The 24,784-nt window shown below is 37.7% G+C and overlaps 1 protein-coding gene across 2 annotated transcripts in view; it reads left to right on the forward strand.

Moving 5' to 3' along the window:
- Positions 1-1,470: 1,470 nt before the first annotated feature.
- ecel1 (endothelin converting enzyme like 1) overlaps positions 1,471-24,784 on the forward strand; it is a 137,607-nt gene continuing 114,293 nt past the window's right edge. For both annotated transcript variants that reach the window (XM_023351777.1, XM_023351778.1), the window contains exons 1-3: positions 1,471-1,562; positions 1,814-1,903; positions 2,752-2,779. The gene's annotated coding sequence lies outside the window, so the exon portion shown is untranslated. The remainder of the gene's footprint in view (positions 1,563-1,813; positions 1,904-2,751; positions 2,780-24,784) is intronic.

Raw genomic sequence — 24,784 nt, forward strand, 5'->3', positions numbered from 1 at the left:
CTCAAAAATCTTTGATTAAAAACATCCCAAACTGGATTTACCTATTACTAAACTTTAGGGATGACTTGATAACTTTCAGTTAAGACAGCACTGAAACAAATTGAGGGTGAGAGCGTGTCTTGCATCTGATGCGCGATAGATCTGCTGGGCCGAGTAGCTGCAGCCGTAGTAAGTCAGCTTTCCTGTCACCTGCTCCAATGCACAAACCCACCTCACTATATTTATCAGCTGGTGGTGGTTTATGAGGCAGTACTAGACCTGTTCATTATGGTGCTAATTTCATACCTGACCACCTAGTTCTCATGCGTGCCTGCAAACCTCATCAACTTTCCTTCTCAGTTGTGTGGTTTTATAAATAAAAAAAACATTTGCTAAGTAAATTATTATATTCAGTTCCAATGTGAGATTCGTGGAAACATTAAGACTGTACTTACTTGGCTCCAATAAAAACATAACAGTGTGTGTGTGTGTGTCTGTTTCTCTGTGAAGTAGGATTAAAAAAATAAGACAAGAGATGGGGGAAAACAAAGTCTTCACTCTGATTGAATCTGTTGAGGCGTGGCATTGAGATAGATAGGAGAAGATGTGTGTGTGTTGGGGAGTTGGCGCCTGCGTTGCCAAGTCTGACCAAAGTGGAAAAAGATGAAGCTTCACCTCCATATCACACACATGTCAGTATGTCTTTGTGTGTGAGTCTGTACTGGCACATAAACAGCCACTGTGGGACTATGTGTGTACGTGATAAACACATTAGCATGTGCATCCGCATTCATGCAGCTCAGTGTGTGTGATTAGATATTTACTCAGTGCTGCAGTGTGTGATTAGGTGTTCTTTGAAGCCAGTGCCTTTACACTACACCACGTCCTGGACTTTTCCAATCACAACAGCCCACATAGGTGCAGAAATCCCTGTCAAAACAATGCATCGTTTAATATTTACTGTAAAAGAGTTTGTGTCATTCATTGCATTACTAAAAACTGATGAGATAACTCTCCATAATTCGAAAACAATTTCGCCCAAGATATCAGTTAATTAGATTGTTTAGCTGTGGAGTTGTTCACATAAAGAAAAATCCAAGGTTTAGGTAAGAAATGTTGGGTCAATCAAGGATTTGATAGCTGAAAAACAACTATTTATAAGAATCTGAAGTCATAGCATAAGGTTTAAGAGTCATCTGTGTTAACAGACACTATAGTTCTGAATAAGATGACCAAGAGAAAGTAGGTAGTTCATACCTGTTAAAGAAAAAAAATAGTTTAAGCAGACTGAAACAGGCCGTTGTCATTTTTACTATGCTCCTTGAATGTCACAATCCTTCATTGTTTTAATCTTCTTCTGTTTTGTCTTGCATTGATTGGATGAAGCATTTTGCCTTGCCCAACTAGATGGGAGTGGGCGGGACTAATGGTAGCTACGTAAAAGATAGGTCAGTGTGCATGTGCAACCCAACAAGTTAAAGTACAGAGTGGAGCAGATATGGGACAATAACAGACTAAAGCTGTCCAATACTATGGTCAATGCAGAGTTGACGACTATGACGGACTTAAAAAACACATAAAAGGTAAATGCCTTTGTCTGTATGTTTTAAGCAGTTTCACAACCTTCAGGTGTACAGAAGGAAAGAATGCCAAGTGCAGCTAGCATTTTAGCATGCTAGTGCAGCCGTTTCAATGATGTAGCAGCTCGTGGTATTGTGTGTTTAGATGTAAATGATAATATTAGTGGCTTGTTAAACTCGTCATGGCACCATATAGGAAGAAAGTGAGTGTGCCTAAGGAATAAATAAGGACTGAGAACTGTTAATGTGTACAGTGAACCAGGAGTTACTCTTTGAACCTGCTGCAAAATCAAGGGATCTCCACATCTGCTTTTCCAGATCCAATCTAGAACTCAGAAGAATTTGTGAGTACAAAATTAACTACTGCACAAGCTTTTTATTTAATTGCTCAGAGAGTTTGTTTTTGGCTCCCACACATCGAATCATGAATTAGCCTGTACCAATTTATTTTGGGGGTTGATTTTATGTTTGCAAAGCTTTGGCTGAAGTGTGGTGGATTAATAGCTATAGCTGTAAAAATAAAATAAAACAAAAAAAATGCTGTTGAGATTTTTATTTCTATATTTGGCACAAATTAATCAATTCTGATTACATTTTTGATTTTACTAAAAGTTTTGCATCTGTGTTTTCAATACATATAGGCCCGTTATTATTTGCCCACATTATTGCATGTTTTCCTGCAGCTATCACTACAGCAGTGATGCTTGAAAACAACTTATAAATGTTAGTAAAGCTCATTCATCTGCAACAATAAGGTAGTAAATCTTTTGACAGACATAAGCTAACACTATCTGTTTAAATAGATGGTGTCAGTCAGTCTGAGTGTCGTCGAGATGCGCTTCTCAGCTACAAAAATGTTAACCACACAATGCTCTTTTTAGTTAATACAGGAAAATTATAAGCTGAAGATTCAGTGGGCTACTGAATTGTGAAGCAACAAAACAAACCAGTGCAACTCAGTGATGCTGCAGGAGTTTATCACCAAAGAAAACATAAAACCTGAAAATTTCTGTAAGACAGAAATTCCACAGGGCTCTTGCTGATTACATTTGCATGGAACAGTTCCTTCTTTACTCGGTAAAAAAAATGTTTTGTATGCTCTTGATCCATGTTTGTTTTGCAGGACAATTTATTTTAGTATAGAATGATACTTTAGTTGTCCCTTAACAGTAATATTTATTTTTATCAACAGCAAATGAAAACACACAATGGCACTAAAGGTAAGCAATTATAAGAAAATCAAATACTGTATTGGCAGAACTCAGAAGTGTATATTCTTCCATAAAGTACATGAACATTAAATGTTATGTTATCTTCTCTACTGTTTTCCAAGCAGAAAAGTGATTCTTTTGAATTACATATTTTTATAAATGGGAGCTGAACTGTTTCTATTTATTCTTTTTTCTTGTCAAGTAAAAATTGTCATTGTAATCATGTTTGTTGCTTTAAACTAAGAACCCTTTTCCTCCAAAAATATTGCGGTATCAAAAATCTTAGATTGTTTTTCTTAACATTGGTATTGAGCTCAAAATTTTAGTATAAAAACAACCTTAGTCTAAACCAAGGTGTTGAAAAGCAGGCACACATGTCTCATTTGATAAACCCTAACAAATTTTCAATTACAATTAGATGTTTAGATTGTTTCACTTACATCTATGTTATGTATTTTCAGTGACATTTGCCCTGAGGGAACAGTGTCTAAATATTTGAAACAAGTAAGCGAAAACCACCACAGCTTTAAAGAACCAAATCTAGATCATCTGTTTGTGTATGCAGGGATCTTATAACTGCCTGCACAGTGAAGACCTAAACTCAAATCTTTCAAAGCAGAGGTTTTTGCCTTTCTTGTGTTAACGGACTGCTTCGACGCTTGGCCAGAAAATGACCTGCTGAGTCCTCATCATTGAAGGAGTGTTATTCTGGTCTATTCAGCTCCTCTAGATGGCTATAAAATGACCAGACAGGGTTGGACACTGACAACCAGATTTAAATTGTGTTCAAGAAACTAATGTGGCTTTTCCCAAATTTTCCCCTCCCTTTAATACAAGAATATTATCTACACCAACACAAAACTGTGTATGTTACCTGCACAAAATAGGCACAAACCCAAGAGTCTACAATTTTGACAATGAAAGCAGGATGTTTGCCCTGGAAACACACACATATAGCTTCTACTAAAAAAGAAACATCTTGTTCTACAGACAACTTTCTTCAAACAAGACATTTCTGCAGACTAGTTTTTTTCTAAGAAGTGCATGTTTCATTATGTGCTGAGAGGTATGAAGTGAACATCAGTCAGAGCAAAAACAGCTACTGGATAAGTTTTTTAGCATTTCAAACAAATTCGTGCATTTGCGTTTGTAAAAAAAAAAAAGCAAGTGTGTGGAAATGAAGATGGAGTTGTCATCTAAAACAAGTTTATGTTCTGGGGGAACAGCTGTGTGTCTTTCAGATTGTCTCACTAAGGGATAAATTGCAACATCTGAGGCGATTCGACTCATCCTTTTTTTTTTTTTTTTTTTGAATTACCAGCTTCCAAATTGCCTCAAAGTGTTTGTCTGTCTGTCTTGTATGTTGCATGCTGCAGCTCATGTGACTTTTGAGTCACTGTTCTAATTTGCTCATGCAGTACCCAAGTACTACAAATGTACACTTTTAAATATTTCTTCTGCTTTTAAATGTTTTTTCTATATTGATAATCAAAGGTTTACCTTTTTTAGTATTCACATATCCTGAGCAAATACAAAAAGCAATAGGGTTAATTATAGGCCTAGTAATCGGCTGGTGTTGTGATTTATTAATTTGCGACTTAAGATTTTTTTAAATGTTTTGACTGGTGCCTTAAATGTTAATTCATACTGACTGACATGAACCAAGGAATAAACATTAATATTTGCGACTGCAGAGAAAGCTAATTGTGGGATGAAAAGAAGATGGTCAGAGAAACAAGCCCACAGAGAAGACACAAGAGGAATGTTTTGGAAGTTTTATAATCTGTTACATCTGGAGTAAAACTAACAAATACTTTTTCAATGCACTGTACCTTCCTAAGCCTTGCGATGACAGTAAATTCTACGCTCTAAACCTCTTTGGGCCAGTAGCACGGGCGAGGCCGCAAATCTTCACTCTTTCTTCCTATTTCTCATTTCATCTTCCTCCTTCTCCCTGTGTCTTAGTGGTCACTTCTGAAATACAAGCGTGTGTGTTTCTGTATGTGTACAGTGGGACACACAGAGATTTATAGGCCTTGAACATATGCTGGAGCAATCAAAGAATCACCTTCGACTCATTTCCTCTCTTCTAATAAAAGGAGACAGAGAGTGTGGGAGTAAAACGGAGGGAAGAAAATCATCAAGATGGAGCAGAGTGATGAGAGAGACCAAGAAGGAGAAGAAAGAAAACACTCCAGACACAGAGGGAGGGTTGAGAGCAATGGTGGAAATGAGCCGAGAGTAAAAGGGTGCTGACAAACCTGGTCTCATGGTTTTAGTTCAAACAAAAAGAGGATTAAAACAAATTAAATAAAAAGTTGGGACAAGAGGAAATTTGGCAGTTGTAGGAATGAGAAAAACCAAAAGTGATGGAAAGGTTGTCTTAAAGTGTAGGCAGATGTGGTTATAACTCACTTTGTTATAAAAAATGACAACTTGTTTGTAGCTTAACCTCCGTCGTCAAAAGATTGATGATTTCCTCGACTTTTATCTTTGTTTATATGTTATAAAATATTATGTTGTGGAATATTCTTAAAATGCATCAAACCAGTTTCTTTTGTCTGTACTGTTTTTGTCGTTAGAAAACTTCGGCATGCAGATGCAGTTGAATTTTGTTTGGCTCAGACGAGTCACTGCCCACCCACTTCAAATAAATCGTTTTACACACAGGTCCTCTTAAACCGCTGCATTATAGGCATGGACATAAAGGCAGTATAGGAAGCTCTGGGGATGTCATTCAACATCTGTATTTCAAATAAATACTGCACATCTTCTCTGCTGTGTTCTGTCCCTTTGCCTGTGGTCAGTCGCACTCAGTTAAGTAGGAAGGAGGAGCAGCAGCTTGTTTCTTAATCAACCACAGCAACAAAAAAATATTCGGCAGCTTGTAACCGAGAGTTGTTCCGTATCATTCATACTAAGATTACAATAGATATGATTCTGTCATGAATGTCAGTGTTGCATCATATTGTGAAATGCATGGTGGCAGTTTGTTGGAATATCTTGGTTACATTAGTTCTATTTTTTTCTTTTTGCAGACATTTTTTTGTTTTGTTGAGGTGTTGCATGTTTGGATAATTATTCCCTCTTGTTTTGGGTGCTGTGAAACTGGAAGGATTTTTGCTCTTAACTTTTTTACTTTTGAACAGTTGTTATGAAGCGAAACGGTGGAAGAAATGAATTGTTTTTACAACTTGGAGCAGCTTATTAGCATCTCGAAAGCACAAATAAAGCATGAACTATGGCCCCAAATCTCAGAGACATTGAATAGAAAGCTTGAGTATACAAAGCTGCACTAAAGAGCAGAGAGGAGGAGGAGGAATTTCAAACCATCTATTTCATTGATCATAATGAGCAAGGATCATATCCCTGACTCCCATCTCTCTGCCTGGCTTTCCAAACTTGTGGCCAGACAGAAATGAGAAAATGAGGTTGATTAGCAAAGATATCCAACAACTGAGGGCGACATCCAGGCCTTGTAGCTGAAATTTGTTGATGATTACTGGAAATCAAGCTGTTGGCATGCCACGACCGTCATGCATGACAGCAACAGTTTTTTGTTGGAGACCCCATCAAATTGGTTGGAAGATTGACTGCTACTGTAGATTCTTCGTGCTCACAGTATCACCATCCACAACAACTCTTTGAATATCCTTTCATGACATTAGTAAAATCCCCATCTGGGATAAATGAAGATTTTTTTTTATTGAATTTTATTGTAATTTAAATATTTCCTGGCTTTCAACCCTATTTTCTCCAAGGTTTCTCCATTAAGCTATGCAATGATGCTCCAATTGTTCCTCTGAAATTATAGAAAGGTATGGCAGCTCTGATACTAATAAATATATTCCCATTTTTACAGAAAATAACTAGTTCTACCAACACACCAGGATTGCATTGCTGCATCCTGGTTTTAAGGTCACCCAAGAGATTTCCTACCGCTTTGAAGAAATCAAAATCCAATTCAGTCCACAAAGTCAGCTTTTCAGATTGAAACAGAATATTACTCTTTCTTCTCAGCAGCTTTTTTCAATAAGAATGCATTCCTCTGACTTTCTAACACAGAGGCTTTAGAATAGGAGTCAGGTTTAGAACTTACTTCAGTGTCCTGCTCTCATTAAGTCTGAAAACCTCTGACACACACCATTACTTAACCCTGTGAGACTTGGTCACCCATTGTCTTCACTTGTTCGCGAGCTGAACATTTTTGACCTTTTCTTTTGAATTTCTTGGCTTCTCTGACTTTTGACCTTTTCTTTTCAAGTGTGTGATCCTTTTCTTTTGTTGTTTTGAGGATTTTCCAACTTTCTTTGTACAGACTGCTTTAGTACACTTCTGTCTTTTGCTTGAATATTTATTTTTTTATAATCTTGTTTGCATATTCCCTGCTAATATAGTTTTGACATTTCTTCAATCAATGTTTATATTTGACCACACCAGTTCTTTCTCTCTTCCTCCTCACAAATGGTTATAATCTGGGCTTGAAGCTAAATCTTTGCAACCCCTTAAGAAGAAGCAGGTTTAGAAGGAGGCTTTTTCTTTGAACAGAATCACATTTTGTTGTTGCACATATGCATTTCCAAACATTTTGACAGTGAGCTCTCTATCCCAAATATTTTATGAAACGGACTAAATCAACACAGAGTGTGAACAGAAAAAGATAATTTATCAGCAAATGTTAAACAGTCGTGATAAAGTAGATTACACTCTCCTCATCTCGGTCATAGATTTGGACAGTACCTGATTATTTTCAACTGATTTATTTAATTTACATGTATAAATATATATAAATAATCCCCCACAACCATTGAGGGGTTAATTTCTGTTGGGCCACTCTGAGTCAATGCTTCTTGTCCTTGTTTGTGGTTTTCTCTTTATATTGAGTTTTTTTTTTTTTGCATTAAAGCTTGGAAATTAATATTTTGAAAATGCAGAGGAAGTGAACAATGACATTCTCAAGTGTACAATGAAGAGCCATATCATTTGTCCCATGCAGTCTATATTCTGTACATGCAATTGTTTATTAGCTTAATACAAATGTCAACCTGATGAAGCAGATCTTTGTTAGATCCTCCCAAGCAATCATGGCACGTGTGACAGTGAGTGAGCAGAGAGGAGGGCCATCTGGTGTTTCAGATAAGCACAGAGTTCTCTCAGCAGCGCAACGTCTCAAATCACTCCTTAGCCTCTATCACAGACGAGCACAGACACACACGTTCACACCCAGAAAAAAATAAATAAACAGAGTCACTTAGAGTCAGCCATCAATCACTAAATTCAGATCTTGACCTGATAAAGCATGCTCATACAGCACACCTCAGAACTGACAGATCAGACAGTTTTTGCAGTGTGTGGGCTCCTCATAAAGCAGTTTGTGTAACTTGTGCTTCATGTACATCAGTGGCTCAGTTCTTGCAGACCAGATACTGCGAGTCTAAACAGACTCGCGGCAGTGCTTGTGAAATTCTTACTCTGCAACATGTGATTGCACTATTGATTTTTTTCACATAGTCTTACTAACTATCCTGCTCCTAATGTTGTAAGATAGGGGATGTAATGTGGACCGTGTCTGTTAGCGCTAATTGCCAATAAAACACATCAAGTGCAACCATATGCAACATTGAAAATCTAATTTTAATTACCACAGCTGAAGGGTTCACCATCTAAATTTTAATAATGAATGATCCAGTGTACATTCTGGATATAATTTAATAATCTACGATGTTACTCCTTATTCTGCAATACTACAAGTAACATCTTTCTAACAGGAAACAAAGGACTAAATTTATTTCCACTGTGTTTTATATAACTAAAACTCTCACTTTACATCATTTAAGTTAAATATGTTCAGCTGTTAGCAACAAGCAACTATCAAAAATGTCATTACATAATGCTATATTCTTATAAATATCAAAAACTATACTGACCATTTACACAATATCCAAGTCCAAGTTTTGTCAAGTGGTTTGTATTTGAGGGAGTGTGATGTGATCTGAAGTAGATCTGTAGGTTGATATTTGATGACAGTATAAATATATAGTAGGGTGACCAATGAAAGACGACACTTGACCCAGTCTGAAGAATGTCCATCATAATCTGTTTACTTTAAAAATACTTTTAATCTTAACGTATTTAAAGTGTGCCTTCTATGTTTGGTTAGAAATAATAGTTAAACAACAAATTTTAGATAGGTATGCAAAGTAAAAAAAATGACAAAAAAAAACTAGAAATGAAAAAAATAATATATAGAAATAGCCACTGGGGATGCATGGCATACCAGTATCCCTGATGGGAACACCAGATGATCCCAAAAATCTTCTTGATGCGCCTCAGACCGCTCCCTTGACAACACCCACCTTCTTTCCTCATTGCACCTGACTCCACCCTCCATCGCTCTCCATCACTGACCCATCCTGGAAATAAACAAAGAGGAAACAATCACCAGCCGAACACTCGCCTTGTTCTGCCAAACAACTCACTTACAGCCTCCACAGATTTGTCATCTCAGTTTACGAGTAGAACTTCTCCTCATCTTCTCCTGTAAATCGTCATCCAGCCTCCAGCTGTAATATTAATCAGTCACCTTCCCTCCTCTTGTGCACCTGGGTTAATCTTTTTCCCACTGGCAGCTCCTTCCTTCCTGAAAAACCAGTTCCTCGGAATAGAACTGTTAACCTTTCTTTTCTCTGTGTTCCCAATTGTTGCCTGCACCAGAGTCTATTTAAAATCAGTCATTATGACAGACACAAAGTGTGAGAAATTTACAATTTATGTTTTGAAGAAGTAATATTTAAACTTAAATAACAGTTTCAAGCAAAAGTGTGTAGCTTCTCGCTTTAAAGAATAATTCTCAAAAATATTTTTTATTTTAATGCATTTATCAGTATGCTGATATTTTAATTGAGTACCAGTTATCATACGATGCATTGCTCCTGTTCCGTGTTGTAATCTGAAATCATTACTTTGATTTTCCACCCGTCTTTTGGAAATAGAAAAGTGCATGTCTTGCAGCGAGGGTGCATTGCTTTCTCAGGACTAACACACTGACATTGTATTTATGTCCACACTGCTTCATGTGCAAAGGCTCCAAAGGTTTTAAGAATTAGAAGAGTTCAAAAACCTTAAATGAGATTATTTGCTTCTTTGTTGGTGTGTCTGTTTGTCTCAATCCAGCACCGTTCTCTGTGATTGTATAATTAAAAAGTAGTTTGATCACAACTTTAAAGCACAGATTTACTTCAGACATTTTATTTGACATAGAATTTTAGATGCATTGAAAATGACTGAATGACTTTTTTCTGTTATGTGCTATTTTTGCGTAACAGTCAATAAGCAAACACACATTACATATAATAGTAGGGAGCAATACTTCTTAAATGAGCTAAAAGAAAATGGCATGGCTTTTGCAATGCAATTGTCTAATGTTTGCAATCAGTGTGTAAAACCATACAATTCTAAAAAGAAAACACAAGAGACATATCTAATTTTTTAACTGATTTTTTTTTTTTCTTTCATGGCTAGGTTTTTATTTTTAGATTTAGACACAGCTGCTTAATAGGCAGTAAAGGAAAACAGTTTGCTTATGCTAGAAATATTGTCCATTTTCCTTACTGACTCATCCCTTCAGTGCGGCTGTTGTCTAACTCAATCTGTCAATGGCTGAGACGCAGGGTAAACCCTGGAGAAATCAACAATCTACCATAGCAGGATGACATAAATATGAGCAACAAAAAACAAACTTTTGGTAATGAAGATTTCTATGTTCTATTTGTTTCATGTTGCTCCACTGTTTTGCTCTACCCATTTCTGGTGACTGCTGATTGCTCCCACCCATGCTGCTGACTATATAAACTTCTGCTCAGCTCTCACTCAGTGCAGGATTGTCTGTCAAAATCTTTGTGATAGCCTTCTAGCGATCCATATCTGACTTCCTGATTGTGTATCTGACCCGTTTTCTGCCTCCTGATAATCAGCCCTGCCTGTTCCCTGACTGCTCTGTGAGTTACTCTGATATTGAATTTGAACCTTGCTTCTTGTACCTGGACTCTGATTACTGCCTTATGGATTCTCATTCTGTTCTGCCTTCCCTACCTGCTTTGTTGTTGACCTGGACCGTTAACCCGACCATTGAGCTTTGTGTTGCGGACAAAGTAACCTCTCACTCTCCCATGGTGAAACCAGAACACTGGATTGGAGTGTGTTATCCAACTTAACCTGAACTGGAGTTTCTGTGCTGTATGACATCATCGATCCTGGTTTCCATTGTATAGTAGACCTTTATATGGTCCGGCAAGTTAAATGATCCAGAGTATAAGAAAATATTCCAATCCTCTAAAGTTAATCTCCTTGGATTCAAGTTTGTAGAGGTCAGATTCTCCAAAGAGCATTTTCTGGAAAAGCACCTCTGAGTAATCTGCTACTTCTTGTTGTTTTGCAAGTCTGTCTTCGTAATAGAGTCTGACCAGAAAGTCAGTCGTTGCTGTCCGTCTTGCGCATTCAGATTTTTGTCAAAACTTGTTGAACCTTTGCAAATTACAAAAATCTGAATCTTTTCTAATTTTCACTGTCGTTTTTTTAGTCTGTCATAACTCAGGTTAACTGCAAGATTTTCCTTATTCCATATCCCGATTTTTTTTCTCTCTCAATCACAAAGACCAAAGTTAAATTTATAAAACACTGGTTCAAATCTGAGAATCTAAAGTTGTGGCATCAAGCTCCATGAGCTCCCACAGGGTGCGTTGGTGACCTCTGTAGTCCTGTTACACTTGAAGTATATTTATGATCTGAGTCTGAATCCATCATGTGAAGAGATCCTACTGCATAAACGCACATGAACACAACATTCAGTCACACAGCCAGTTAATGAACTGCCCATATTGTGTTGCCAGTGTGTGTGAACTTGTAGTCCGCCTCCCGTGTGGCACTTTTATGGATACAATTTATTGTCTACCTCTTTCTCTAAAGAGAATATTAATAGATTTATAACGTGGCAAACTGTGCAATTCATTTTATGTATGAAGGAGAGAGAGATCTGGTCTGTCAAAAAAAAAAACAAAGTGATGGTGTGAGAGGAAAATAAGATGATGGTTGGCTTCTCTGGAGAGCTGAAGTGTCTGTATTCATCTTTGCAAACCAAAGATATTTAATCAGCTGTCAGCTTGAAATATTATTTAATGCAACCTTTAAAACCACAGATGGAGATAAAAAGTTGGTCTTGCGGGTGACATGCAAAAGCAGCTTGTGGTCGGAGACAAGTGCCTTGCAAGAGAAATATTAATCAAACAGGAAGGGCTATTATAACTCTGGAGGAGCTACAGAGTTCCACTGCTAAGATAGAAGAATCAGTTAACACATTCATGTAGCTGTGCACATCTACAGATCAGAATTTTAAAGGATTTAGCTGGACAATGCCTGTGATCTGGAAGTCTCAAACCAGGTTTTTGGGTTTTCTTCCACGATTCCACGATTGTTTTTCTACAGCAAACACAAAATGTTTGCTGTAGAAAAACAACCCCAACCCCATGACATGAAACATGATGAAACATCACCAGGTTTCATCATGAGGATGTGATATTTAATGTGATGTGAGGTGTTAGTTTCATAACAGTTCATTGTTGTTGGTTCATCATGCTACAACAACCCAAACATTAAGCTGAAAAGAAAGAGAGAAATGTGGAGGAAAAGGAGGAGTTTAGGGTAGCGGAGGCAAAGAAGAATAGAGAGTGTACAGGACATCAAGTCTGCTTCTACCTGCAGAAAGAAAAGACAAAAGGCAGAGAACCAAGAAACCATAGAAACAAAAAACATGTGTATAACAAATACGACATCACTGATAAGGACACAGTACTAGTTGATACAAGACTTTTTCAGGAGAAGAAATTGTATTTATATAGCACTTTTTCAGCAACAAGGCAGTTCAAAGTGCCTTCTAATTTTTTTTTGGTGGCAACCACAGCCCAACATATCTGAAAACACCTGAATGGGTGTGTGTAAACATGTTTTTGCATAAAAGATTTCTCCATAAGAATGTTAAATAGAGAGTGTGGAGACCTATGAAGTCACCCATCCCAAAGGACACGAGGCAGACATAAGAGAGATTGGAACTGGTGTACTCATGACAGCTAAGCGGTTGAGAGAGAATATTTAGAATAAATAGTTAAAAGACCCAAATATATATGAGATTTATGCTTATAATGAGTGGACGTTAACCTCTGACCACAAAGGACACTCAAAGAGCAGTCTTTAATGTATTGACCAAAATGTCTTTGGCACGTATGGGGCAAATAATTAATTAATCTACTTGTTCAATCACACAAAAATGCTTAGGTCTTCTGCTGGGATTGGTTGAGCCACACTTCTAAACACCTTTGAATTATAAAGAAAAAGAGATCGAAAGACACCATTGACAGTTTAAGTGAGTATCTGTGTGTATGCAAGAGAACCTAAGGCTCATTAACAGGATTTTTTAATAGATGATCCAACTGGTTGAAGGTTGTAGGAAGGATAATGCTGCTTCTTAAGTGTGTCTCTTCCCCCATCTTTAAAGAAACCAGTCCTTTCTCTTGGCCTGCTAAAAGCACAAAAATACAATTAGTTTTGGCTGAGCTCTGTGCCAATGTTTTAAGAGTGGGGAGAAGAAAGGAGAGGGAATAAAAAGATGGGAAAGTGACAGGAGGAATTATATATATATATAAAAAAATATTGCGAGCTGTTTTATTTGTCTTGAGAGCAGCAGGAGTATTAGTACACTTTTGATTGATCCTCCAGTGGTTCTGTGTATCGCCAAGTGGAAAGCCTTGTGCTCTAAAGGAAACACACGTTTCCATCCTTTTGTCTGCCACCTCTACTGACTCACTGCTGCTTGACAGCGATCCCAGTCAGCTCCCACTTTGTTCTGTCACAACTATAAAAACTCATGGTGTCATTAGTTGATGCTATACGTTGTCATTAGGCATTTAGATTATAGAAGCAAAAAGAAATCATTGTTTGACATTGGAAACATTGGAATGTCTAGAGATGCTATGCTATTTTTTAGGATATCCTACCCCCAAAAAACACTCTATCGATAGAACTAATCTAAGACTCTTACGAGAAATCTGCAAACCCTAATGTATAGGCCATCTGCACATGTTGGTGTAAAGATGTAATTGATCACAAAGTCACACAGATTAAAAGAAAGCAAAATTTGCTTCATTCTTGAAATGTACAGATACAGTTTACCTGCAATCTGTTGTTTTATCTAATGTAAAAACAACAATTTTACCCCATTGAGTTAAAAGCAACTAGAATGCTCAGCAGCTTCGGTCTGCGGGCCATAACATTGTTGAAGAGTCCTTAACATTCATTTTGTCCAAGAAATACATGAACATATACCGGTACTACCTTTCAACAGGTAAAAATGTCTGTGTTTTAAAGAGCATCACAAGCCAGATGTTAATACCACATTGTCAACCGTGGTAGTTCATTCTAAACATATTTTGGATATTTTCTTTCTTTTCAGTTCTACACAGTTTAGGTACTGTTGAATATCTTAAGGAAAACATCTTATGTAGCCATTGTGTACTTTTCAAGTTGCTTCATTCGCCTATTTTTTTGATCTGCCAAATTATCTTTTTGAATATTAAAAGGGCCAGTTTTCAAGAGACCTTGGGTACCCAAAGGAAAGAAAATAGCAATGTTAGGAACAAAATAAGGATGGGAACTGGAAAAGAGGGGTATTAACTCAGACATGTTAACCCCCAGTTTAGACCTCTACTCACTCACAGAAGTGAAAGCTTTTTTAGATTTCTACATTGGATAAATTTCTTCCTGTACTTCTATCGGTATCATACATAGGAGTAGAAATTGTAATATTTTACTGTAAGAACATTCTGTCAGGAAATAGTAAAGTTCGTCTCTAATTTTAGATGAACTTGCTCACCCCCCCAAAAAAAAAAGATTTTACACATAATAGTAACATATAGAACCAAAATTAACTGCAAATCCCTGCATGTGAGGAGGTGGAATTAACATATGTATGCTTGCTAAAAACATAAGTGGAACTGTCACCCTTTAATCTCTGTTGTTTTTACAAATACTCCCTACCTCGGTGTCATGTGACTGCTGCAGGCTTTCGTTCTGACAGTAACAACAAAACATGTAGCTTCAACCTAATCTTCTACACATGCTCGGGTTTGTGCATCTCAAACAGCAGGACGTCCGTTGACACAGAGGGATTGAACGGTGTTCTTCTCTGAAGTACATACTCTAGACTAGAGTATACAAAGAAATAAAACTGTCTCATTCTTAACACGTTCTGTGACTTTACCTTACTGCTTGACATTTTGGTGACTTGTTATGTTGTAATCACTGGCTACGCTAGAATAGCAAATTCAAAATGCATCAAGTCCGATATCAAGACTGGGCTTATTTATTAATTTATTTTTTATATATATATATATTACATCCCATAACTGTAGAGGGAGCTCAATGGCAAAAATATCTGCCACATTCCTTTGTGCTGCTTCTTAAAGTGGTGTGGTTTGTCAGTTTTGTGAAATTCCTCTGTTATTCTAGAAAGTAAATAAATTCCCACATCTGTGGGAGGCAAACAGCTAGTCAAAAATTCAGCTTGTTTAAGCTGATTTTATATATTTAAAACAATTTAAACTTTCTAAAGAGAGCATTAGCAAGCAGCCATCGCAAGTTCAAATCCCGGCCTAGTACCTTTGCCACATGTCTTCCCTCATTGCTACATCATACTTCCATACTTCTTTGCTAGTTGAGTTTTCATGGGATTAAAATTTAGAATTTTGCATTAGACAGTTCCTCCGGCATGCCATTGAAGATGGATGAAGATAGATTTCTGTGCTTTTTGAGGTCTTGTAGTTGTTTTGGACATGTTATGGTCAATTAATAATGCAACCAGTTGCCATAACATGTGCAAATATATGTAGCAACGTAGTGGTTTTGTTGTGAAAACTGAGAAACATTTTTTGAGGGGAGGGGATGGATTCTAGTGGCCTTTATTAAAAAATGCTCATACAGGAAAGTAGGTAATGAGAGAGAAGACATGTCGCAAAGGTCACCAAGCTGGGATTTGAACCTGCGACGACTATGTCGAGGACTAAGGCCTCCTTATGTAGGTTGTGCTTAACCCCTGCGCCACCAAAGCACCCAAAACTGAGACAAACTTATCAGTATTAGTCATTTTAAATTTAATTTGATAAGCAGCTTAAATTAGGGGTTTCACTGTTATTTTCTACAAACTGTGTTATACTACAGTTATACTACTTTCTACTACAATTGGTAAATTTCTACTTCACAGAACATTCCTTCAAAAAATTTAAATTACTTATTTAATGGCATACACAAAAATTCAATAAAGTGAAAAACTTTTAAAATCATATATTCCTCTAGTCACACAGGGAAACCAGCAGGACTGAAAGTAAAAGTAGTATATCTATTTACTCCTGTGGCTCACATCCACTAATCAGTAATCTTCCTTCAACAGAGCTCATATCATATCAACTGCAAAATGTAAATACTAACTGCTGAACTGCATCCACAATGAAGTTTCAGGATTGATATGAGCTCATGGAAATTAAATTATTAAATAAATGTTATTAAGTTTTAGAATTTAAATATATACATACCGGGAGGAAAATAGTTAAAGTGATAATAGATGTGGTCCAAAATGTAGAGGCTGAAATATGAATGCAAAGAATCCCCAAATAAGAAAAATCCATTTCAGGATTCAATATAGCAAATATCCACTGTTGGTTCAATCTGTCAAAATGAGCTCTGTTGCTACTGGAACTGCTATGATGATTATTAATGTTGCCTACAAAGTCAGAAGCTTTTATTAACCCACAAATACTGCAGATACACTTGAACATTTTCCTGTTTTTTCACCTTATAAACACACTTTATCTATGTCATTGTGATTTTTATGGGACAGACCAGAACAAAATACCACACTGGTTTTAAAAAAAATAATAATGCAAACAAGAAAAGTGTGGCCTATATATGCATTCAGATCGCTTTACCACTACATAAAATCCAGTCAGATGGGGATGATTTGCTTAGAGTTTCAGCCTCTAAGCAAATCATCCACACCTAAAGTTTTCTATTTCTGCAAAAAATATTTTATTCTTTTATCAAACGCCAGTAATGTTGCATTTCTATTAAGCTTCTTTGTCCTGGCAACAGACTCTCCACCTGAACTTTGGGTCTCTGCAGCTCTGGCAGAGGTTGCTCTTCGTCTGGTCTGTCAGTTAAGATGGACGGCCATATATTGGTTGGTTTGCAGTTGTCAAACTTTTTGTTTTGTGTTTAATAGACTTAACTTTGCTTTGTGAAATGTTCAGAGTTTGGGATATTATTTATTAGTTCAACATGGCATTGACTCAGGAGGAAGCTGATTACATATGCATTTCAGTCAATTTTTAGAATGTCCTTTACCTTCCAATGTGTTTGCATTGTATTGCAGAGACAGTAACTTAAATTCTGATTCATACAGTGTACAGTTAAACTGTGGTATATTTTTAAATCAAGATCAAAGTCTTAGACTGACCTATATCCATCACTTGATTGCTTTTGTTTTTCTGGAACAGGCAAGACAATTAGGAATGTTGTGTTTAGACCATATTTTCCCCCTTTTTGGTCACTTTTTTTCTTGTTTAGGTCTAGTCCATCTGTTTATTTTCAGAGTTTATTTTGCAAAAACACTTCACAAACATTGATAAATCTTTTAAACGTAAAATCCCTTAAATTCAAGTATAAATCATTAAAGTGTCTGCACATAGCTGACATAACAATTAATGCTAGTTGACTGTAGCAAAGCATATTCCCTATGTCTCTGAACTGTAATTTCTTTCTGTGTGGATAGTTGGAGGTAGACCAGAAAAGGTGAGGGTAAAGTAAGAGTGATTGCAGAGCTTGTTATCAACAGATGGTTTCCTTCCTGGAAGTGTTTGTATGAGGAATCATCTCTGTAGCCTGTGCAGTTTGCTCATGTTGGCTCCAGTGACAGTTCACCTGTTATATTTGCAGAGGATGCATGTGATGTTATCAGGTTTTTTATTCTGCAACACCAAAAACAGTAACTCCCTCAAGGCTTGAAACATTTTTGCAAATAGTTTACTAGTCTTTTTATTCTGAATGATTTGTCTTTTTGGATTACTCAGTAATTAGTAAACTGGGTTAAATTTTAAACACAAATCAGACATACGTGAAAGTTGTTACACATGACTGAACAAAATAAACAAAACATATGGGATTTTTTCCAATAGGTGTGGAATGCTCCACACATATTGGGAATTTAAAATCTCAATAGCTTGAGCTTTTGCTTGTATATGTGGTTGTCACCTGACTTCAAACTTTGAAATATTGGCATGAAGCATTAACTTGTTTCAAATAAAAATGTTGATCTAAATATCATATACATACACTGCCTGGCCAAAAAAAAAGTCGCCACCAAAAAATGGTCACACTCTCTAATATTTTGTTGGACCGCCTTTAGCTTTGATTACAGCCCGCATTCGCTGTGGCATTGTTTCAATAAGCTTCTGCAGTGTCACAAGATTTATTTCCATCCAGTGTTGCATTAATCTTTCACCAAGATCTTGTACTGATGATGGGAGAGTCTGACCATTGCGCAAAGCCTTCTCCAGCACATCCCAAAGATTCTCAATGGGGTTAAGGTCTGGACTCTGTGGTGGCCAATCCATGTGTGAAAAAGATGTCTCATGCTCCCTGAACCACTCTTTCACTATGTGAGCCCGATGAATCCTGGCATTGTCATCTTGGAATATGCCCATTCCATTTGGGAAGACAAAATCCATTGATGAAATAACCTGGTCATTTAGTATATTCAGATAGTCAGCTGACCTCATTCTTTGGGCACACAATGTTGCTGAACCTAGACCTGACCAACTGCAGCAACCCCAGATCATAGCACTGCCCCCACAGGCTTGTATAGTAGGCACTAGTCATGATGGGTGCATCACTTCACCTGCCTCTCTTCTTGCCCTGATGCGCCCATCACTCTGGAACAGGGTAAATCTGGACTCATCAGACCACATGACCCTCTTCCATTCCTCCAGAGTCCAATCTTTATGCTCCCTAGCAAACTGAAGCCTTTTTTTCTGGTTAACCTTACTGATTAGAGGTTTTCTTACGGCTACACAGCTGTTCAATCCCAACCCCTTGAGTTCCCTTCGCATTGTGCGTGTGGAAATGCTTTTGCGTTCACAATTAAACATACTCCTGAGTTCTGCTGTTGTTTTTCTTCGATTTGATTTGACCAAACGTTTAAGTAATCGCCAATCGCGATCATTCAGGATTTTCTTCCGACCACATTTCTTCCTGGAAGACGATGGTTCCCCATGTTAAGGAAAAATGATTATTTTTAGTGCTTAATACAGTTAATCTTACGACATGTGTAAAAGGTATAGTCAACACTCTTAGTTTGAACAGGGCTGTGTTGAGCATTCAAAATTAAGCCAGATGGGAAAGCACCCACAGCACAGGAGGCCATAAAATTAGCATTCCCGGCAGGGCAGAGAGACTTTAGATTTCACAGGTATCTGTGAGATTTTATCTCAGGATTGTTCTGTACCCAGAATGGCCGTGGGAGCCACGGGGGGTCAGGGCCAGCGATCCGCTCTTTTGTTTTGTCGGAGACCAGATGGCCCTTTGATCTTTGCCGTAAATTAAGGGGAGTTCCAAGTTTCTCTGAGTGCTTAAGGGAGTTTCCAGTTGGTCAACAAGAGGAACGCCTTGAGTGCATAAATTAAATAGAAAAACACCTCCTTACTATAAGATTTCGTGTCAGGAGGAAAAATACAGAGAGCGGCCAACATTTTGCCTTTTTTACATCGGCTCTCTCCAAAGACGCGTCTTTGCTTTTTTTGTTCGTCTTTGCTTTTTTTGTTCATCTTTGTTTTGTGTTTGTCTGTCTTCCCCTTGTTTGTCTTTGTTTGTATAAGGTAAACGATGTATATCTCTGTTCCTCTGCAGCTTTGTTGATTGATTCATGCGTTGCTTTGTATGGAATTAAACTCTGTGATATGTGACGTCAACGCGCTTTGTTGTTGTTTCACTTTAGCAGTACGCCGCCGCCCGCTGAGGATCCGGGAGATTTAAGGAGGAAAGAGCCAAACGTTTTGTCCAAAGTTAGCATTAAATTATCCTCCTTTTAATACCCACCATCCTTCCAGTTTTTAATGATGCGTTGGACAGTTCTTAACCCAATTCTAGTAGTTTCTGCAATCTCCTTAGATGTTTTCTCTGCTTGATGCATGCCAATGATTTGACCCTTCTTAAACAGACTAACGTCTTTTCCATGACCACAGGATGTGTCTTTTGCCATGGTTGTTTAAGAAATGAGGAGTTACTCATTACATCAGCTGGGGTTAAATAACTTGTTGCCAGCTGAAAGATAATCGCCTATGCAGTACTTATCCAATGGGAGGCTTGTACCTATTTGCTTAGTTAAATCCAGGTGGCGACTTTTTTTTTGGCCAGGCAGTGTATATCATTTGAACTGCATGAAACCATCACTCCTGTGAGTATCACAACTTCACAAGATTGATCTACATTGCTTTTCGAAGCAAAGAAGATTATTGGAGCCATAGTACAACACTTCTCTGCCATTTTGGATCCAATATGCCATCTTGTGAACTTTTTCTGTTTGGGAAAACTCCTATCCTTCTAGATTTATACTTAACAAATTTAGGAGATATTAAATTATGTGGTTGTGATCAGGTTTTAATATCTGATTCCTAGCTGGGATTGTTACACTTCCCACAAGATCTTAGCTTAACCTAAGTTTCTATGTGACACCAGTCCTCCTTTGGCCCCACTCCCTGGGAAGGTCTTATGATGGATGCCCTTTAAACTTATCGGTCATAGTTTCTAAATTGTATCCGATCGCAGACCAGTTAATGTCACATTTTCCAAACATTACATTGAGTAGGACCTTCCTTACAATAAACATGCAATTTCTTCCAACAATTTGCTGAATGTAATGTTTACAGGGGTCGGGGCTTAGTGCTGTCTGTCAGCAAAGTGCCACTGTGAAAACAAAAGTCTACACCGCAAAAATATAATTTGAGTTTGGAAAAAAAAAGTTTCAAACAATATGATTTAATTCAGTGTACTTGGTAGTGGAAAGAAAAGGCACTAAAAAAAGCTAGTTACACAATTTTGTACACACTGCAAACATACTACACAGAAATGCAGAATTTGGTTCTGGTCGCTGATAACTGGCTATCTCTCCAAGTGAGCAGACAGGATAAACCCAGTTGTGGATAAATCTCTTTCACATGCTTTCTGTCCTTTTCAGCCTCTCTCCCTCACACACATGTAGCAGCTGATCCATTTCTTTCCTCCCTCTATCTGTCTCAAACACACATACTCGCTCAGTCTCACTTGCATTCTGTTACACCTCCCTGCTGCCCTCGCTCGCATACACTTTTTTTTTGCTTTTGACCCCATTTATTTCATTTATGTACCATCCCTCTCTCATCCCATAACTCTTATTCCCACTCACACTTCTTTCGTGCCTACATCTTCTTACCGTTTCTTTCTTCATATATCCCTCAATCTCCTTTGCTTACTTTTGCATCTGATGCATTATGGACTTTTCTTCCTCCATCCCTTCTTCCTCTTTCCCATGCCTTCTATTTTTCATCAGTCTCTAACACCCTAAGGTGCACCATGTGCTCTTCTCTTCCTAAGAGTGTTTTCACACCTAGTTGGTTTACAGTAGTCACAGACCTGGAGCAACAGCATCAGTTTGTGCTGTGAACAAAGGTCCCCCGAGAAATCAGTTTGCAGGCCCTGCGTACCACTGATATGACGGCTGGCTCAACATAAACAGGGTCAACTGAGAGTTAATGCTGTCGCTTTGCTTTTCCGCTCAGTGTACCGTTACTGTAGACTGAAAAATGCAGCAGGAAGGTTAGTCGTTTTTCACTTGCCTCAGTATTAAAGAGGAAATCCTGTACCATCTGTGGTTTCAATCAAAATCCTTCACAATTTCCAATGAAAACACATTTGTGGAGTTCTACCAGAGACTTCGTATGCATTCAGATTTCTACCATCACATCTGGAGAGAAGAGCCTTGTTGAAAAAAAGTGACTGGAACCTCTCCAAACATATCAGAGGAGTTGTAAGCTGTGAAAACTTGATCCAGCTAAAACATTATTCCTGCACTGTAAAGATTAATCAACTAGTCACTCTCAGCAATGATTAGTGAATGTTCCTGCTGGCAGAACATTGGAGCAAGGGTGCTGAAACAATATGCTGGCACTGCAAAATTCATATTACAAGTAAATTAAGTTTCTTAAAGATGAAAAAAACAGAAAAGAATTGGGGATTTCACAGATTTTAAGGTGAAGACAAAATTTAAAAGGCAGGTTTTAATTCGGGGCATTGATTCTTTTCTATCTTTTCCACTGTTGTACCTATTTGTTGGTCAAGTTCAGATCCTTTAGTTTAGACATCTGTACCAGATTGATAATGGGAAAACTACAAGCTGAAATGTATTGCCTGCATATTTTACCCAAACAAGAACAGAAAATCAGAATTTTACAGTCAAAAACAATCTATATTTCAAGGAATCATAAGAGAGACAAACACATATATAGGTAATAAACCCTTAAAATCTTCAAGAGGTTTGAGAAAACAATGAATTGAGCAACATTTATTTCAAAGCAGGAGTTTTTAGCATCCAATAATTATCATTGCACTGCTAGGTCAAACTGATGCTGTTTTGTCCCTTGTTTTTTAATGTGTCAAAAATTACTTAGTCACTGATGTACCACTTAGACAATATAAACTCAGAGTAAATTTGTATTAAATAATGTTAAGTGTGTCATATAAAGAAATCTTGAAGATTGTTCTTTGTATTTAAATCACTTTACCGTTTACTCTGATCAACCTAAGAAATTGTCCATAGTAGTTTGTTTTCTTTAGACCGAAGACTCTCTTTGCAAGCAAAACATAATATTGCATCCAGATTGTTCTCTTGTAACCAAGGCTCCCCCATAAGAAATAAAAATTTGACCAATTGTCAGCCAAGACTAACTTTGTGTGTGCTGGTTAATATCACAAGATATTAGATATTAACCAGATGTGGAATAGATGTGCACAATGAATTAATATCACAAGATATTAGATATTAACCAGCACACAGAAATTATTCTGATGATACCCTGGCCATTATGACGTGGCACACCAGCAGCTTGGTATTGAAATGTTTCTGTAGACCAACTAAGAACTGTTTGGTTGGGTCTGATTCAAATCTGCATATATCTTACATCTAAGAGTCTTGTATTTTTACTAATAAGATATCTCTTGACTTGTTCAGGGATGTAGAATCTAGAGCAACTGAGAGAGATTGATCCTCTTCTGACCAGAGCACTGGGGCAGATGACAAGAGTCTGACAGTTATTGAAATAAATTGTCTGCTGGCAGTTTGGAGATTCTTTGTACAGGGTAAGAAATTTGGAAAGCCATGCATTCCTCATCCAATAGATGAGCCCGTACTCTGTCAGGACCCCACTGACCTAGGAAGTATGTCACTGACACAAATATCAGCTACTGCAGCTCGTATACGTCCTCTCAATTGGTTTCAGAACAGATGCCTACCCACACAGAGCTTTTATGGACTTTACATGTGGTCCATGTCTCCTGGATCTATGGAAACATGCGCTATACGTGTGATCACTTCTCCAGATGTGGTGGGGTTTCCTCTATAATGAGCTCCAAAGACTGGAAAGCATGGGAGTGGCAGCAGCTTACCTTTGATGTTAACATTAAAAACACTCTGCTTCTTTACTGATATTCTCATTACTCTGGTCATACATATTCACACGCACACTTGACTGCAGTAACATATGTCAACCACTTCACATGCAACACACACACACGCAGAGTGGGTCTTTTAGGAGCAGAGTTCAGTCTGACTGATGGACTGACTTTCACAGATAGCTACAATCTGATCTGCTTTTCTTGACTTGCCCCCACACACACACACAAACTCACGCCTTCACGCACACTTGTAGAGGAGTCAAGGCAGTGAGCACAGCAGTCATTCACAGCAGAATGAGCTCTTCTCGGGTTGCAGTTTGAGCTCAGCACCACTGATGGGTCTGGCAAAGCAGGTCGAAACCATAACACGCACCATATGTCTCCTGGAAACCATCAAGAACAAAACAAAGCCATCAACAGACTGCCAGCAGCGTGCACACCAGACTCATTCGCCCCCAAAATGGCCTCAAATTCATTGTAGCTCACTCTGTGTTGACACAAGAATTCTTAAATGTTCTCGGCTCAGCTCACAAATGGGGAATTTATTCCTGCAATAGAACGCAGGCTCATAAAGACACAATACTGAGACCTTTCAGTAGCAGTGTGCCCTCTATTATTCATAAAGCAAAGTCCACAGCTGAACAATCAAAAAGTAACATTGGGTCAGTCTGCCTGCAGTTCTAATTAATATGTTATTGTTGGAATAGATGTGCGCAATGAATTAGCACATTGTACACAAGCACTCACATATCACATTAAAAACCTGGGTCAGAAGTAGCAGATGATTTCTCATTTATGTGTTTACAGTATATCCACTATCTTTTAAAACATGCATATTACTCAACTGCTCACATTTCAAATGTGGCCCTTGTCTCAAATACACCAGTCCAAAACACCTGTAAAAAGTTTCAGAACATCTGCATAAGTTACGTCATCTGCAACTTGTTTTGTTTAGTATTTTTGTTACAGGTAGTTCCCAGCAACTATTTATACATACTGAGCTAATATACAATGCCTTACAAAAGTATTTATACCATTTGACCTTTACATTTTGTCACATATTTTATTTAGATTTTTTGTGGTAACCCACAAAGCAGTAGAAGTGAACGATGGATGGTGCCTTGCAACAGGAAGGTCATGGGTTTGAATCCCAGGCTGGGGTACTTTGATATGAAGCTGATATGAATCTGTCCTTTCTTTGCCGTGCGTGTCTGT

This window comes from Xiphophorus maculatus, chromosome 18, assembly GCF_002775205.1.
Source record: "Xiphophorus maculatus strain JP 163 A chromosome 18, X_maculatus-5.0-male, whole genome shotgun sequence".
Lineage (NCBI taxonomy): Eukaryota > Metazoa > Chordata > Actinopteri > Cyprinodontiformes > Poeciliidae > Xiphophorus > Xiphophorus maculatus.